At 42.7% G+C, this 16,153-nt stretch overlaps 1 long non-coding RNA gene across 1 annotated transcript; it reads left to right on the top strand.

The window, feature by feature from the left end:
* The first annotated feature begins 1,075 nt into the window (after positions 1-1,075).
* LOC125453172 (uncharacterized) lies at positions 1,076-7,135 on the top strand. Its single transcript, XR_007247713.1, has 3 exons — positions 1,076-1,168; positions 4,622-4,725; positions 7,073-7,135. It is a non-coding gene; the product is annotated as an uncharacterized LOC125453172 (long non-coding RNA).
* The last annotated feature ends 9,018 nt before the right edge of the window (positions 7,136-16,153 follow it).

The following is a 16,153-nucleotide window of genomic DNA, read 5'->3' on the forward strand; positions in this document are numbered from 1 at the left end:
TGGCAAATGGGACTAGATTAATTTAGGATCTCTGTTTGGCGTGGACAAGTTGGACTAAAGGGTTTGTTTCTCTGCTCCACCTCACTATGGCTCTAATAGAGACGAGAGAGAGAGAGAGAGAGAGAGACAGATAGACAGAGAGACAGAGGGATGGGGGGAGAAAAAGAAAGAGACAGGAAATAGTCAGTGTTCTTTCTGATTCTGGAAGCAACAGCTATGCCTAATCACAAATAAAGCAATGAGTGCTGTCATACAGGATGAAGTCATTCAGTCCATTGTACCAATTGTAGAGAAAAAAAATAAAATAAGTAAATAAATCAGTACATGCAGTGACTCAAACTGTATATGACTGGTTATTGGTGATTGAATGAGTATAAAATGGAAATTATTGGAGATGGTAACCCATGGAATCCCTGTGGTGCAGGAAGAGGCCTGTCAGCTCCATCAAATCTGCACTGACCCTCCAAAGACCATCCTACCCTATCTCCATAATCCTGCACTTACTGTAGCTAATCCACCTAGCCTGCATATATCTGGATACTGCAGGCAATTTAGCATGGCCTATCCTAGCCTGTGCATCTTTGGACTGTGGGAAGAAACTCATGCAGACATGGGGAGAATGTGCAAATTCTACACAGACAGTCACCCTAGAGTAGAATTAAACCTAGACCACTGGTGCTGTGAGGCAGTAGTGCTAACCATTGGACCACCATTACTCCTATTTTCTTTATGACCGCGCATTGGAGAAATGCAATTGGACTAACAAGTTAAATTTGGTAAACTTGGGTGTTTCGATTTAAGAATAGTCCTGTTTTTGTGTTACGGTACATTTGCCCTTTTTAACTGCTGTTGTTCTAGAATTGTCAAGCCACCCACATCTTGGCTGAGGGAAGCAGGACTAAAATCTAAACTGTCGGAAACGAATGCAAGAATTGCTGACACAAGTGGAAATGAAAAGCTTGCCCTGGGCATCCAATCTGCTGACCCATTCCGTGTCTGCTTAGCATATAGCCTAAAAATACCATTGCTGTGTGTGAAAATAATATATCCCCTTCCTTCAGCTGCTGACATTAAACCTCAAGTGGCATCTGTACCAATGTGTGAATGAGCTCTCTCCTCTACTCTGACGTGTCGCTGCACCTGTCAGCAGGCAAGACAATGTCAACAGGTAACCAGATGCAAAAACCCGTATAGCTATTTCAAGAGCTTTAAAATGGTAATGTAACCCAATCTTTCCTGATGCATAGAATAAATAGGAGAAAAGGCTGTAATTCTAATGACTTAAAATTTTAAAAGCCACCCTCCCAGATCCTGAAAGTTAACACATGTTTCTTATTATTCTGCTTAATGTTCAGCTTTAAAAGATATTGTCTGGCCTCAGGTGAGATGGCAATGTGAGTTCTGTGTTGCAGCAAGCTCATGCCAGCGTATAATCAATTCAGCTTTTCTGAAAAAAAGTTGAACATAGGAAGACTTTGGAGATAAAAGTTGTGAAACAACAGGAAAAGCCATGCCGGAGATGTATAATCGATGCATTTTCCTTCATACCTATCGTTAAGGTTTATCATACAGTTTGACCACTGAGGATTCATCTATTTATCTGGGAGCCAATGTGAGACCTGCCCTTTTGTTTATCTCTAATGATGGTCTCATTCTTGGCCCCAGTGGAAATGTGTTTCCTTTACAATTAAATGTAAAGAAGTCTGTTCTTTTGGGCACTTTGGGATCAATGCAGAAGCACACCCTAAATTTTAGAGTCTTTATTTATTAGTAAACTTCTTGCACATTCCATGCGAACTTTATGCCATGACAATGGATGTCATGGATACATTCAGTGGGGAAAGTAGGTCTTTGTGTTGTTCAGAAAAGATACATTTTGACCCCAACAGTTCAAACAATTAGCCGAGATTGTTACAAATACAGAATGAATGCCCCACATAACTCAGGGTGTAACTGCATATGCTGGTTTGTGATCAGGTATCGGAGCTGAAAGGTTCTAGATTCTAATGGTAAGGTGGGTACCGCTGATTCTTCGGCTCTGAAAGGTGGTGAGTCAAAAAGGACACCCAAAAAGTATGCAAGATATTGAGTGATCCAAACAAGATACTTTGAATAGCCTGCATCAGCTGTGCTTACTTTCCCTGCTTGACAATAGAATGGCATATAAAGCCATACAACACAGACCCTTTGGCCCAAGTCATCCCTGCTGACCAGATATCCCAATCTGACCTAGTCCCATATACCAGCATTTGTCACCAATACAGGGGAGGACATAAATCTACAATTCTATTCCTGATTGGTACTCGGTGATCAGCCCTACCCCCCACCCCCAAAACTAGGTAAAACAATGCAGGTTTATATCTGGTGCCAACAGGTTCAAACATTGATGTGGTAGTTGACCCACAGAACAACAATTACATTTATATAGTGCCATTAATATAGCAAAACCTTAGAATATAGATCATAGAACAATACAGCGCAGAACTGGCCCTTCGGCCCTCGATGTTGCACCGACCTGTGAACTAATCTAAGCCCATCCCTCTACACTATCCCATCATCATCCATATGCTTATCCAAGGACTGTTTAAATGCTCCTAATGTGGCTGAGTTAACTACATTGGCAGGCAGGGCATTCCACGCCCTTAGCATTCTCTGACTAAAGAACCTGCCTCTGACATCTGTCTTAAATCTATCACCCCTCAATTTGTATCTATGCCCCCTCGTACAAGCTGATGTCATCATCCTAGGAAAAAGACTCTCACTGTCCACCCTATCTAATCCTCTGATCATCTTGTATGTCTCTATTAAATCCCCTCTTAGCCTCCTTCTCTCCAATGAGAACAGACCCAAGTCCCTCAGCCTTTCTTCATAAGACCTTTGCTTCAGACCAGGCAACATCCTGGTAAATCTCCTCTGCACCTTTTCCAGTGCTTTCACATCCTTCCTGTAATGGGGGCGACCAGAACTGTGCGCAATATTCCAAGTGAGGCCGCACTAGCGTTTTGTACAGTTGCAACATGACATCACGGCTCCGGAACTCAATCCCTCTACCAATAAAACCTAACACACCCTTTGCCTTCTTAACAGCACTATCAACCTGGGTGGCAACTTTCAGGGATCTATGTACGTGGACACCAAGATCCCTCTGCACATCCACATTATCAAGAATCTTTCCATTGACCCAGTATTCTGCCTTCCCATTATTCTTCCCAAAGTGAATCACCTCACATTTATCCACATTGAACTCCATTTTCCAACCTTCAGCCCAATTCTGCAGTTTATCCAAGTCTCCCTGCAACCCGCAACATTCTTCCACACAGTCCACCACTCCACCGACTTTAGTGTCATCTGCAAACTTACTAACCCATTCACCTATGCCTGTGTCCAAGTCATTTATAAAAATGACAAACAGCAGTGGCCCCAAATCAGATCTTTGAGGCATACTGCTAGTAACCCGACTCCAGGCTGAATATTTTCCATCAACCACCACTCGTTGCCTTCTTACAGAAAGCCAGTTTCTAATCCAAACTGCTAAATCTCCCTCAATCCTGTGCCTCTGTATTTTGTCCAATAGCCTACCATGCGGAACCTTATCAAAGGCTTTACTGAAGTCCATGTGCACCAAGTCAACTGCCCTACCCTCATCCACATGCTTGGTCACCTTCTCAAAAAACCCAATGAGGTTTGTGAAACACGCCCCGCCCATGACAAATCCATGTTGACTGTCTCCGATCAAATTGTTGCTTGCTAGATTATTACAAATCCTATCGCTTATAATCCTTTGCAAAACTTTTCCTACAACAGACATAAGGCTCACTGGTCTATAATTACCTGGGTCATCTCTACTGCCCTTCTTGGACAAGGGCACAACACTTGAAATCCTCCAATCCTCGAAAACCTTCAAAGATACTTCACAGCAGCAGTTTCATGAAGTTCAACACCAAACCATATAACAAGGTATTAGGACAGAACATTTTTAAGGTTTATCTTAAAGGAAGACAAAGATGTTGAACTGGGAATTCAGTGAGCGCACACCGGAGCTTCAAGTCCAGCTAGCTGAAGGCATGGATGTTGCTTGAGTAATTTAAATCGAGAATGTTCAAGAGGCTACAATGGGAGGAGTATAGAGATCTTGGACAATAGTAGTGCTGCAGATAGGTGTAGAGTTTGAGAGGGTTGAGTCCATGGAAGGATCAGAAAACAAGATGGGAACTTTAAAATTCATTAATTACCAGACTGGGAATAGTATATGTCAGCAAGCAGGAAAGGAATGAGTGAATGCGATTTAGTATGAATTAGGATTGGGTTAGAAGAACTGGAATCATCGAGTTAGTTGCAGGTTAACTGGTTAAAGTGTCTTGTTCAGGATCAGCAAGAAACAAAAACCATTGGGCGGCATCCTGAATATCCAAAGAAACCTGAATATCACGAATCAGTTTCCGGGACTTTGCATTGGCAATATTAATAAATAGAAGTTTTAATTAGTCACTCCAGGTCCGTAAGCAATGTCAGTGAGTGTGCTGTTGGGAAAACATGCAGAGTCCTTGCTAGTCTTAATAAGTGAGTCAAACATCAAATCAAGTAGATTAAACTTAGATCTTGGATATTTTGCCCTCTCAAGATGCCAAGGCTACAAAACCATCAGCCCTTTGATTGAACTGACAGTTTTGGGATTGAATGGCAAGCTCAGAAGCAGAGAAGAGAAGGATGCCTCCATGAAATAAGGTAAAATGAAAAATGAGGCTTGGCTAAGAGTGGAAACACCCTTTATTATGTAGAATAATGGTACCTAAAGGAAAGCAGTGCCTGATTGGCCAATTATTCTCTCATGTCAATTACTCAACTGCTGAATGCTGACTTACATAAGATAAAGAGATGGTAAGTGCTTACAGTTTCAAATGTTGATACTTAAAGACAATAAGACCAGAAAACTTAAGAGCAGAATTAGACTATTCAACCCTTCAAGTCTCCTCCACCATTAATGAAGTAATGGCTAATGAGGGTGGCCCAGTGCCTCGGTAGTTAGCACTGCTGCCTCAGAACGTCAGAGACCCAGGTTTGTTTCCAGCCTTGGGTTACTGTCTGTGTGGAGTTTGCATATTCACCCTGTGGCCTGCACAGGTTTCCTTTGGGTGCTCTGGTTTCCTCCCACAGTTCAAAGATATCAGGTTAGGTGGATTGACCATGGGATATGCAGGGATACAGTGAGGGAGTGGGCCTGGGTGGGATACTCTTCAGAAGATCAGTGTGAACTCAATGTGCTGCATGGCCTACTTCCACACCATAGGCATTCTGATTATCCTCAATTCCACTTTCCTGCCTTTTCCCCAAGAGCCCTTGATTTCCTTCTTGTGTATCTCAGCCTTAAATATACTTTACGACCCAGCCTCTGTCACCTTCTGTGGTAAAGAGCTTCATAGACTCATTGCCATCTGAGAGAAAATGCTCCTCCCCATCTCAGTGCTATTATGCTGAGATTATGCCCTTGGCTCCTAGACTCTCCCAATAGAAGAAATAATCACTCCACTTCTACCTGGTCAAGTCCTCTAAAAACCTTGTATGTGTCAAAAAGGTCACCTCTAATTCTTCTAAACTCCCCTGAATACAGGCCTAACCACCTCAACCTCTCCTTATAAAAAAAAATCCCTCTTTACCTGGGATCAACTTGGTGAATATTCTTTGAATTGCCTCCAATGCCAATAAAGGATGGGTATAAAATATTTCATCTTCATATTCAAAAACGAAACTTGCCAATAAACTGGAAAGTCTTTTCAATAGCGTACTCGAACAGATCTGTGGACGCATGGAGTTCAGATCTTTGCATAAAGACCATAATTGGCACGAATGTACTTGAGAAGACTCAAAAGTGAAGATTTTTTTTTCCAAAGGGTCTGAATGGACTCAGATGGACTTGAACATGAGAGTCAAGTGTAGCAACAAATGGAGATAAAGAATAATAAGTACAGAGATAATGAAGAATAGTTTATCAAAAACCTAGTGATATCTGTAAAGATAATGTGAGTCGATTTGACAACAGACGAGGGCATAGCCAGATGAAGAGTTAAATGAATATTTTGCTTTTGGTTGCGAGATGATAAGTAAAAGATTGTGGAGGGTGAAATGACTATACCCTAAAACCAAAAATATTCTTCATCTGAGAAAAAGTTGGTCCCAAGGTTTTCAAAAACAGAATTCCCAACCTATACATTTTTCCTTCAATAAGGGGACCAAAACTGTTTGCAGTGTCATATGTGTGATCCACTGTACTGTTTTATCAAGACTTTTATATTTTTATATTTCATTCCTTTTGAACTAAAGGCCGACATTCCGTTTGTTTTCCCTAATATCCGATTAAATTGGATGCTGGCTTTTTTGTGATTTATGACCAAATGCCACTGTGTTGCAGCTTTCTGCAGTCTTTCCCATTTGAATGACATTCAGCTTCTCTATTCTTCCAGATCTTAAATGTTTGTTTGACTAGCACTTTCAAAGTAGGTGCACATATGGGCATGGAGAGTAAGAAAGATAATGGTAGTGTGTGGAGTGGTATGGGTTGGCTTGGAAGAAGCATGAGGACTGTAGAAAGGTAGGTTGGTGGGCATAGTTTGGCATGGGGGGGAGTATGGATTTGTCAGTGGTGTGAGTTACAGAGTTGCTTTCTGTTTCATTGCATATATCACAATTGGGCTGAAGGCCCACACACCAAAGGACCACCTTTTAAATAGCCCAAAAAACCTTATGTCCACCTCCAAATTTTTTTCCAGTTTGGTGTCTCCAACTCCAGTGAACACCTATGCCCCCCAGAATAACATTTCTGCTTTTGCAGGAACTTTTTATCGAGGCGGGCGGGCAGAGCCAGAAAATTCCCTTACTCTTGCTGGCCATATCTGGATAAAAATCTCATTGACAATGTCTGATTGTCTGAAATATGATACTTTGTTGCTGGTTTTTAACCATTACTATAGCAGATTTCTTTTCAAAGTAGTTATTTTTTGTTCTAAAGAATGTTAACAGTGTTTGATTTAGAATGTTATAAATTGTCTCAGCTGCTGTTGGTGGATTTTTTTCACAGCTGTCAAAATGTGAGCAGAGCCTTCGGTGCAGATTGTTGGATGTGAATTGATCTGAACCCTCCAGTGATATGGAAGTTCTTAACAAAAATATTCTTTTTCACCCCTTATCATGGGAAAGGGACTGACGTTCAATTGAAACAAACATGGGCCAACACAGATTGGAGAAGGTATGCACTCTACTTCTCCATTTGTTTAATAAATATTTCACTCAAAAGCCTTCAAAAGTGCTTACATGTTTTTAATCATTTTGTGATGTGTCTGTACTGACATTTAGATTCTCATGTGGTTTTGTGCTATTTATTAGCTTTGTCACTGTAAGTAGAGGAGGCAAAGCTTTCTCAACTGTTTCTCATTTGTTTGCCTGTAAACAATATACATCACAAATAAGGGATTTTAACAAAAAAAGATTTGCCCAAGTAAGAATTGATTAGCTTTTCGTGACGATGCATATCCAGACCACAGAATTTTTCAAAGGGTCTGTTAAAACTTGGAGGGATAGTGTAAATATGTTTTCTCTTGGATTATGGGGACAACTTGTTGGATATCAATAGGACTGAAGCCTCCTCAGTGAGATTGAGCCCATTAATAAATGAATTCTTTTCAGTTTTTCTACTTACAGAGAACATCAATGAAACGGAGAAAAATCTCAAGGAAGAGCTCTATGATCTTAATGAGGTTGATTTAATGCAACATGGCGGAAGTATGCATGTGACAGTATGGTCTTCATCTGTTTCAATTTGAGTTAGCTGCGGCAAGATTCACTTCTTCCAAGGTCTTTGCTCTGTCTTGGAATAAAAAAGGAATATTTAGCGTCAGGCACACTGTCGTACCCATTGCAGTATCCACTCATTATAGACAACAATGAACATAGAACATAGAACATTACAGTGCAGTACAGGCCCTTTGGCCCGCCATGTTGCGCCAACCTGTGAAACCAATCTGAATCCCATCTAACCTACACTGTTCCATTATCATCCATATGTTTACCCAATGACCATTTAATTGCCCTTAAACTTGGTGAGTCTACTACTGTTGCAGGCAGGGCATTCCACGCCCTTACTACTCTCTGAGTAAAGAACCTACCTCTGACATCTGTCCTATATCTATCACCCCTCAATTTAAAGCTGTGGCCCCTCGTGCTAGCCATCTCCATTTGAGGAAAAAGGCTCTCACTGTCCACCCTATCTAATCCTCTGATTATCTTGTATGTTTCTATTAAGCCACCTCTTAACCTTCTTCTCTCTAACAAAAATAGCCTCAAACCCCTCAGCCTTTGCTCAGAAGACCTTCCCCCCATACCAGGCAACATCCCAGTAAATCTCCTCTGCACTCTTTCCAATGCTTCCACATCTTTCCTATAATGCGGTGACCAGAAATGTACACACTAGTCCAAGTGTGGCCACACCAGAGTTTTGCACAGCTGCAACATGACTTTCGAAATTCAGTCCCTCTATCATTAAAACCTAACACACCGTACGCCTTCTTTACAACCCTATCAAACTGGGTGGCAACTTTCAGGGATCTATGCACATGGACATTGAGATCTCTCGGCTCATCCACACTACCAAGAATCTTACCATTAGCCCAGTACTCTGTATTCCTGTTACTGTTCCAAAGTGCATAACCTCACACTTTTCCACATTAAACTCCTTTTGCCACCTTTCAGCCCATCTGCAGCTTATCTATGTCCCTCTGTAACTTGCAACATCCTTCCACACCAGCAGCTGACTAATGTAAATGAATTACTGTTCTTAGTTCCAAGAAAATAAGCACACAGTTGGAATATTACCTCAATCATAATGGCTACATAATTAGCCATTGACCCAGACATGGTGGAATGTGACTAGGAGGATTGGGGAGAAGGTAGGTGGGGTCTGTTCTTGCACACTTGTTCCCACCCACAACTCTGGCTGGCAACTGACCTTTAAGAATCAAAATAATTTGAAAGAAACATTCTTCACCAGTTTCCAGGCCAGGACTAATGCTCCACAGCCTGCCCATATACCCCTTAAAACTATAATTGGGCTCTAGCATTAGGTTTAGGGCCTCTTGGATTGTATAGGAAAATGGCCCATGGCTTGCTCCAGGCAGTCATTTCAATAGCCCTGGGGTCAGGCCTTGTTTGATTCACCATGGGCCCTTACCACACAGTAAATGTCAATTTTCCCTTATGAAAATAGGCTCTAATGTATATCACAGTTGGAAGGAAGGTTGAAAACATCTTGCGAACTTGACGCTTTTCACTTTTCCTACCCCTTTCAGCCCCCACCCTGCCACCTTTTAGATTTTTTTTTCCATTTTATGCAGAACAGGTCTCTCTCTTTCTGTCTCTCCCCCTCTCTCTTTCATGCTCACTTTCCGTCTTTCTTTCCCTCTCTTTCTCTCGCCACACATGGCTGACTCAAAACACAAAGTGTTCAAAAGCGTTTTGATTTACTGTGATGAAAAATAAAATGGTGCACATGGTGAGGAGGGAACCTGAGCTAAAGCCCTGAAACATTAATTTGTAACACCACATATGGTTTTCTGTGGATAAAAGGAACTCGGTCACCAGCTGAGATTGCCACATGTTGGCACAGTTTTCTGAAAGAATTTGTGCGGAAAGGAAAGAGCTGATATGTTGAATTGCTGAGGTTGCGTCCTCAAACAAAATATTTACCTGGCAAGTCTCGTTGATAATATACCAAGCTGAATTACGGTACAGACTGGCTTCTCTCCTTTGTGCAAAATGTTGCACATTAATCCTTAGCTGGCAATACCAATGTGCTAACGGAATGTCTGATTCTGCATTTGCTAAATTAAGCTTTGTTTGACAGTGCAAAAGGAGAAGAAAAGCACGTCAGCATTAAGGCAATGAGAGGAAAGGTCACAGTTCCAGCCCACAGGGTTTTGCACCATATTTAAAACATATTTAGTATGATTGTTTTTCCTTTGCTGTCAACATCCAGGAGATTTATTTTTTCATTCCTGGGCAGTCCTGGAGGGGTTGGAAATACTAGTGAATAGTGCAATAGCAGGTGTGAGGAATGAACTTATCTCACAGACTCCGCAGGCATAATTGAATGTTCTTTTCTGCAGTGTAGCCATATCCTGGGAGCTCCGCTCTTGACATTAACCTCCTCAACAACCTTGTCCTCCTCCCCATAGTGAACATGTTGTGAATTGTTCCAAACTCAGAGTACAGCCTTTCTGAAGCATTCAGTGCCCGTGTTCAACAATCTGAGCAAAACAAACTGAGTAGTACCAAATAACATTTGTACTATCTGGCCTGGGCAGTACTGCTGCTGTCTCACAGCCACAGGGACACAGGTTCGATTCCACCCCTGGGACAACTGTCTGTGTGGAGTTTGCACATTCTCCCTGTGTCTGCATGGGTTTCCTCCGTGGGCTCTGGTCTCCTCCCACAGTCCAAAGATGTGTAGGTTAGGTGGTTTGGTCATGGGAAATACAGGGTTACAGGGATAGAGTGTGGTAGTGGGCCCGGTTGGGATGCTGTTTGGAGGGTCACAGTGGATTCAATGGGTTGAATGGTTTGCTTTCCTTCTGTAGGGATTCAAAACAAATGCCCAACAATGACCATCTCTGACAAGAGAGAATCTCATCATCCTCCAGTGGCATTGAAGGCATTACAATAGCTGAATCACTCAATATCTACGCTCTGCACAGTTAATAACCTGAAGCTTAAGCTGGACTAGTCACAGAATAACTGTGGCCAAAGACTAGTTCAGAAGCTAGGAATTCAGTGGTCATTAACTCATCTCCTGACTCCCCAAAGCTGACCCAGCATCAGTAAGCTGCAAGTCAGGAGTGTGAGGGAATATTCTACCTCTTATCAAAGTTGAGTACATCTCCAACAACACTCAAGAGGTTTGACACCATTTGGAACAAAATACCATCCATGATGTGAAGCATTCATTTCCTACATTGCTGGCACACATTGGCACAAGTCACTAAATCCCCTTCAACAGGTCCAAACGCTGCCATTTGAGAGAACAAGCGTACCAGATGCTTGTGAACACCATCATTTACAAGGTCCTGTCTGAGCCACCTGTCTTTCTGGCTTAGAACTATATCACCATTGTGTTACTGTTGCTGTATCAAAATCCTGGTACTCCCTTCCTAACAACAGTGTGGATGACACACTCACAGAATCTAGCAGTTCATGCATACCTTCTCAAAGACAATTGGAGAAGGACTACTGAGCCTCATAACTTATGACCAAGTAAGAATGAATGAAAACTGATCTCCAAACAGCATCTCTAACATATAGGTCTGTCTGCTCCTCTTGCAGTCATTTGATCTATTTGGAAGGTTTTCTTGAAGTCTCCCCGGCTGGATTGAACCCTGGCTTTCAAAGATTAGGGATATCTTTAAATGGCACCCATGAAGTTTGATTCTCTTTTGCCACAGCCCACCTTACCCATTACCACCTTCAAGATAATAACTACACAGATCATAGCATGCTTAACCATGATCATTTTTTGATGTTTCTCCTGATCAGACATATGCAAGCATGCAGCAAATTAGCCAGAAAAATAGGGAGTAAGATTTGTTCTACACCAGTGAGCATTCCACCTCAGAGGTAGATTTTTTTGACTGAATTTATCACAAGGTTTGCTAAATAAGAGTTTGATCATAGCTTTAAAAAATAATTCTTGTCTGTTTACCCTCATTTTCAACCAGGTGGATAATCCTTATAGCTTGTGTCAACATTGTAGTTTAGCACTGGAAGAAGAGGTAGGCAGGGGCTATCCTCCAGACTGGTTCATCCCCTGAAGCAGCTTCTGTGGAGAGAAAGCAGAGATAGCTTTTTCGAGTCCAGTGACCTTTCTTCAGAACTGATAGTAGCTAGGAAATGGTGATACATATGCCGAAGACAGGGGGTTAGATGTGGGGACATGGAGGAGAAGGAATAAATAATTAGTGAAGATGGAGCCCAGAGAGTGAGGTCAGAAGTTGGAAAGACAAAGGAATGCATAATAGTGAGCCAGGAAAAAGGAAACCTTTAAAGGGGAACATTAGTGGGTGAAATTTGGTTTTCGGTGATGAAAGCAGGCCATGTGATGACAAGAGATAACACAGTGTGGAGCTGGAGGAACACAGCAAGCCAGGCAGCATCAGCAGAACAGGAAAGCTGGCGTTTTGGGTCGGCACCCTTCTTCTGCCTGTTTCTGAAGAAGAGTCCCGACCTGAAATGTCAACTTTCTTGCTCCTCTGCTGCTGCCTGGCCTGCTGTGTTCTTCCAGATCTGCACTGTGTTATCTCTGACTCCAGCATCGGCAGTTCTTACTATCTCCATGCGATGACACAGCCTTGTGAGTGGGGTTGGGAAAGGACGTGGAAAAAAGATGCTCACGGCCTAAAATGATTGAACTCAATAGCAAGTCCTGAAGTCTGCAGGACCCTTACGGTGATTGTAATGAATATGAGTTCCCTGATTCGGGCAGTTAATCTGGTCCAATTGGGGAGCCTGGCTGACAGTTTTAAACAGGACCGTTAGAGGCTCTGTTCTTTCTGAGAGCTGGCTCTGAGGAAGCCGGACCAGTTTCAACTAATATGCAGGTGTATATAAAATGTTACTTAGTGACAGAATACCAACCTCTGTCATGTTCTTTCAGTGGCAGCAAGAGGAAAAAAAAATGCTCCTGGAGAAATTAGCTCTCAACAGTCATTTTTGAGTTGGGGTAAGCATTTCTGGCATCATGCCGTTATTTGGGAAGCTTGTCTTATTCGATCCTGCTGTCAAAGACTAGGCCGGTACGTGGAAAGACTGCATTATTTTTTCTGAGCAAGTGGCATTGGGACAGATGAAAAACAATGAGTAGTTCTCATGATGGCTTGTGGACCCATAGCTTTTTCAGTTATTTGGAGCCTGACTTTACCTGAGTACCCAGATGCTAAAACCTTTCAAGAGTTGACATGTTTAGTTAAGGAATACTACAACCACAAGTATCCCCTAATTCTTATACGCTATTTGCTTTACTTGGCAGTTTGAGAATAAGGGGAATCAGCGTTGGGATTTTAAGGCTACTGCGCAGAGGCATGTGACTTTGGTTAAATCCTTAATAAGATACTGAGTGATGGTTTGGTATGTGGGATTAATGATATAACCATGCAAAAGTGCCTAATAGCTGAAGCCCACTGGACTTCAAACAGGCACTAAAACGGGCTTTATCATCGGAAACTGTGGCAAGTAGAGAATATGAGTTACAGAGTATATCGATGGAAGTGGACACTGTCGCCAGGCTGACTGAATGTGGGGAGCATCACTCGAGTGAAGGCAATTGTAAGGCCTCACTCAGGAAATTTTCTGAACAGAGGGACCCTAGGCCAGCCCACAGCAAAACTTCAAAACAAAACCAAGCCTCCATCAAACAGTTAAAGTTTTCGTCAGGGTCTGGGCCAGCAGGCTATTGTAGTTGCTGCTGGTATGCGGACTTGAGACAGCAAAAGAATCCCACTGGACCTGAATTGATTAAGAGAAATCATAGACTGGTATCCAGGAGAGTGCACATTCCAGAAAGTCCAGCTACATTTGGCTTGGAATATCTAAATTGCTTAGCAACATCCAATCAGAATGAACATAGTAAACATCCAGTTAAATGGTCACCAGGTTCTAAGGAAGGTTGATTCCAGCAAGGCTGTTTCGATGATTGCAGACTTAAGACCTTGGCTGGACTGAAAACCTGTACTAGGGAACTTTTGCAGATTCAGGGGCCAGCTTCTGTTCTGGTTTTATGTGGGAAGCAGCTCATTCAGTTACCACTAATTGCAGCAAAAGGCTTGGGCCCAGGCCTGATGGGTTGAAATTGTTTGAGAAAGATTTACCCAGTTTGGCTCAACATGTTTCTATTAGAAAATGGCTAAAGCCTGTTGGCTAATGGCCTGAATGAAGTCTTAATTAAATACCCAGAAACTTTTCAGGAAGGTCAAGGGACTTTCCAAAGAAACAAGGCCACCATGCATTTTGACCAGGAAGCAATTCCATGATTCTGCAAGGCCCACCAGTGCCATTTGCCTTATGGAAAAAGTGGAGGCAGAAATCAGAAGGTTGGAAAATGAAGGAATCATCAAACCAGTGGACTAGGCAGCACCGCTAGTACCAATGGTGAAGCCTGATGGGTTAGTTAGCCTTTGTGGGAATTTTAAACAAATGGCAAACCGCTTTTCACAGCTGGATAAACATCCAATCCCTCATATAAAGGATGTACACGCAAAGTTGGCAGGGGGAGCTGTCCTTCACGAAACTGGGCATGAGCCATGCATACCTGCAGTTATGATTAGATGAGAATTCTCACATGTATGCTACAATTAATACCCATAAGCGTTTGTACTAATATACAGGACTACCATTTGGGGTATCATCAGTCTGTGCAATTTTTCAGTGGACGATGGAGAACATTTTACAAGATCTACCATAGGCTGCCATTTATCTAGATGATGTGCTACTAACAAGGAAGACCAATAAAGAGTATTTAGAGAACTTGGACATATCCCTTAGATGTTTCACCAAGGCAGGCATATGCCTTAGAAGGGAAAAGAATGTGTGTTCCAGGCATCCCAAGTGACCTACTTGGGCTACAATGTTAATAAGACCAGGATATGCCCATTGACAGATAAAATGATGTCATTCAAAGGAGCCCCGACTTCAACATCTGTACTGTAGCTTAGGTCTTTCCTTGGATTGGTGAATTATCATGGAAAGTACATATGTAACTTGGTCTCCATCCTGGCACCCTTAAACCTGCCAATGAAGAAGTGTCAGCTTTGGAAATGATCTTGTAAGCAAGGCATATAGTCTTTAAGGAAGTGAAGAAGCAGTCATCATTGTCTAAGTTGTCGGCGCATTATGATCTCCAGCGAGATCTGGTACTGACATGTGATGCCTCCCTGCATGGTTTTGGGATAGTGTAGGCTCACTGATGGCCCAATAGAGAGGAATGCCAACAGTGTATGCTTCCTGGACTTTGGCACAAATACGCCCAGATATAGAAGGAAGGTATAGCAGTCAGCTTCGGTGTGAGAAAGTTCCACCAATGCTACAAACAGACCACAAACCACTGCTAGACTACTCAAAGATGGCAAGGGTGTGCTGCCTTTAGCTTCGGGCCAAATTCAGCAATGGGCTCTCATTCTAAGAGCATACAATTACAAATAGGAACACTGTCCATGAGGTCAAGTAACAAATGTGGATGCTTTGAGCTGCCTCCCGCTGCCAGATACGCTACTAGTGGGGCTGCCACTGGAAGACTGTAAACCTAGGATGAACCAGGAAATCCACTCCCTACTGAAGACCAGACATGCAGCATTCAAGTCGGCTGACCTAGACTAAAACAGGAAATCCAGATATGACCTCCGCAAAGCCATCAGGGAGGCCAAGAGGCAGTACCGGACCATGTTAGAGGCTCAGACCTACCAAACAGACTCCCACAGTCTATGTCAAGGCTTAAATGACTCTGTGGGATACAAAAAATGAAACAGTATAAGATAGTGGACAATTACAACATCCCTCCCTGATGAGCTCAATGCTTTCTATGCTTGGTTTGAGCAGAATGCCATCGGCGTGGCAATGCCTGCCCTGACAGCCCCAGATACACCTGTTCCCTCTGTCACTGCTTCAGACGTCAGATCAGTCTTCCTGGGAGTCAACCCAAGGAAAGCGAGAGTCCCATATGGTGTCCCCGGTATTCACCAACATCTTCAACCTCTCCCTCCTTCAAGATAAAGTCCCCACCTGCTTCAAGAAGACCACTATCAGACCCATAGCCAAGAAAACACACGCACTGTGCCTTAATGACTACCATCCAATAGCTCTGACTTCAATATGAAGTGCTTTGAGAGGCTGGTCAGGGCCCACATCAACTCCAGTCTCTCAGTCTGCCTTGACCCCCCTACAGTTTGCTTACTGACATAACAGGTCCACAGAGGATGCCATATCCCTAGCCTTGTACTCACCCCTGGAATATCTGGATAGCAAATACACTTACGCCACTGCTTATTGACTCCAGCTCTGCCTTCAACACCCTTATCCCTTCCAGGCTGATTTCAAAACTCAGTGACCTTGATCTCAGCTCCACCTT

Source organism: Stegostoma tigrinum, chromosome 6 (genome assembly GCF_030684315.1).
Source record: "Stegostoma tigrinum isolate sSteTig4 chromosome 6, sSteTig4.hap1, whole genome shotgun sequence".
NCBI classification, from domain to species: Eukaryota; Metazoa; Chordata; class Chondrichthyes; order Orectolobiformes; family Stegostomatidae; genus Stegostoma; species Stegostoma tigrinum.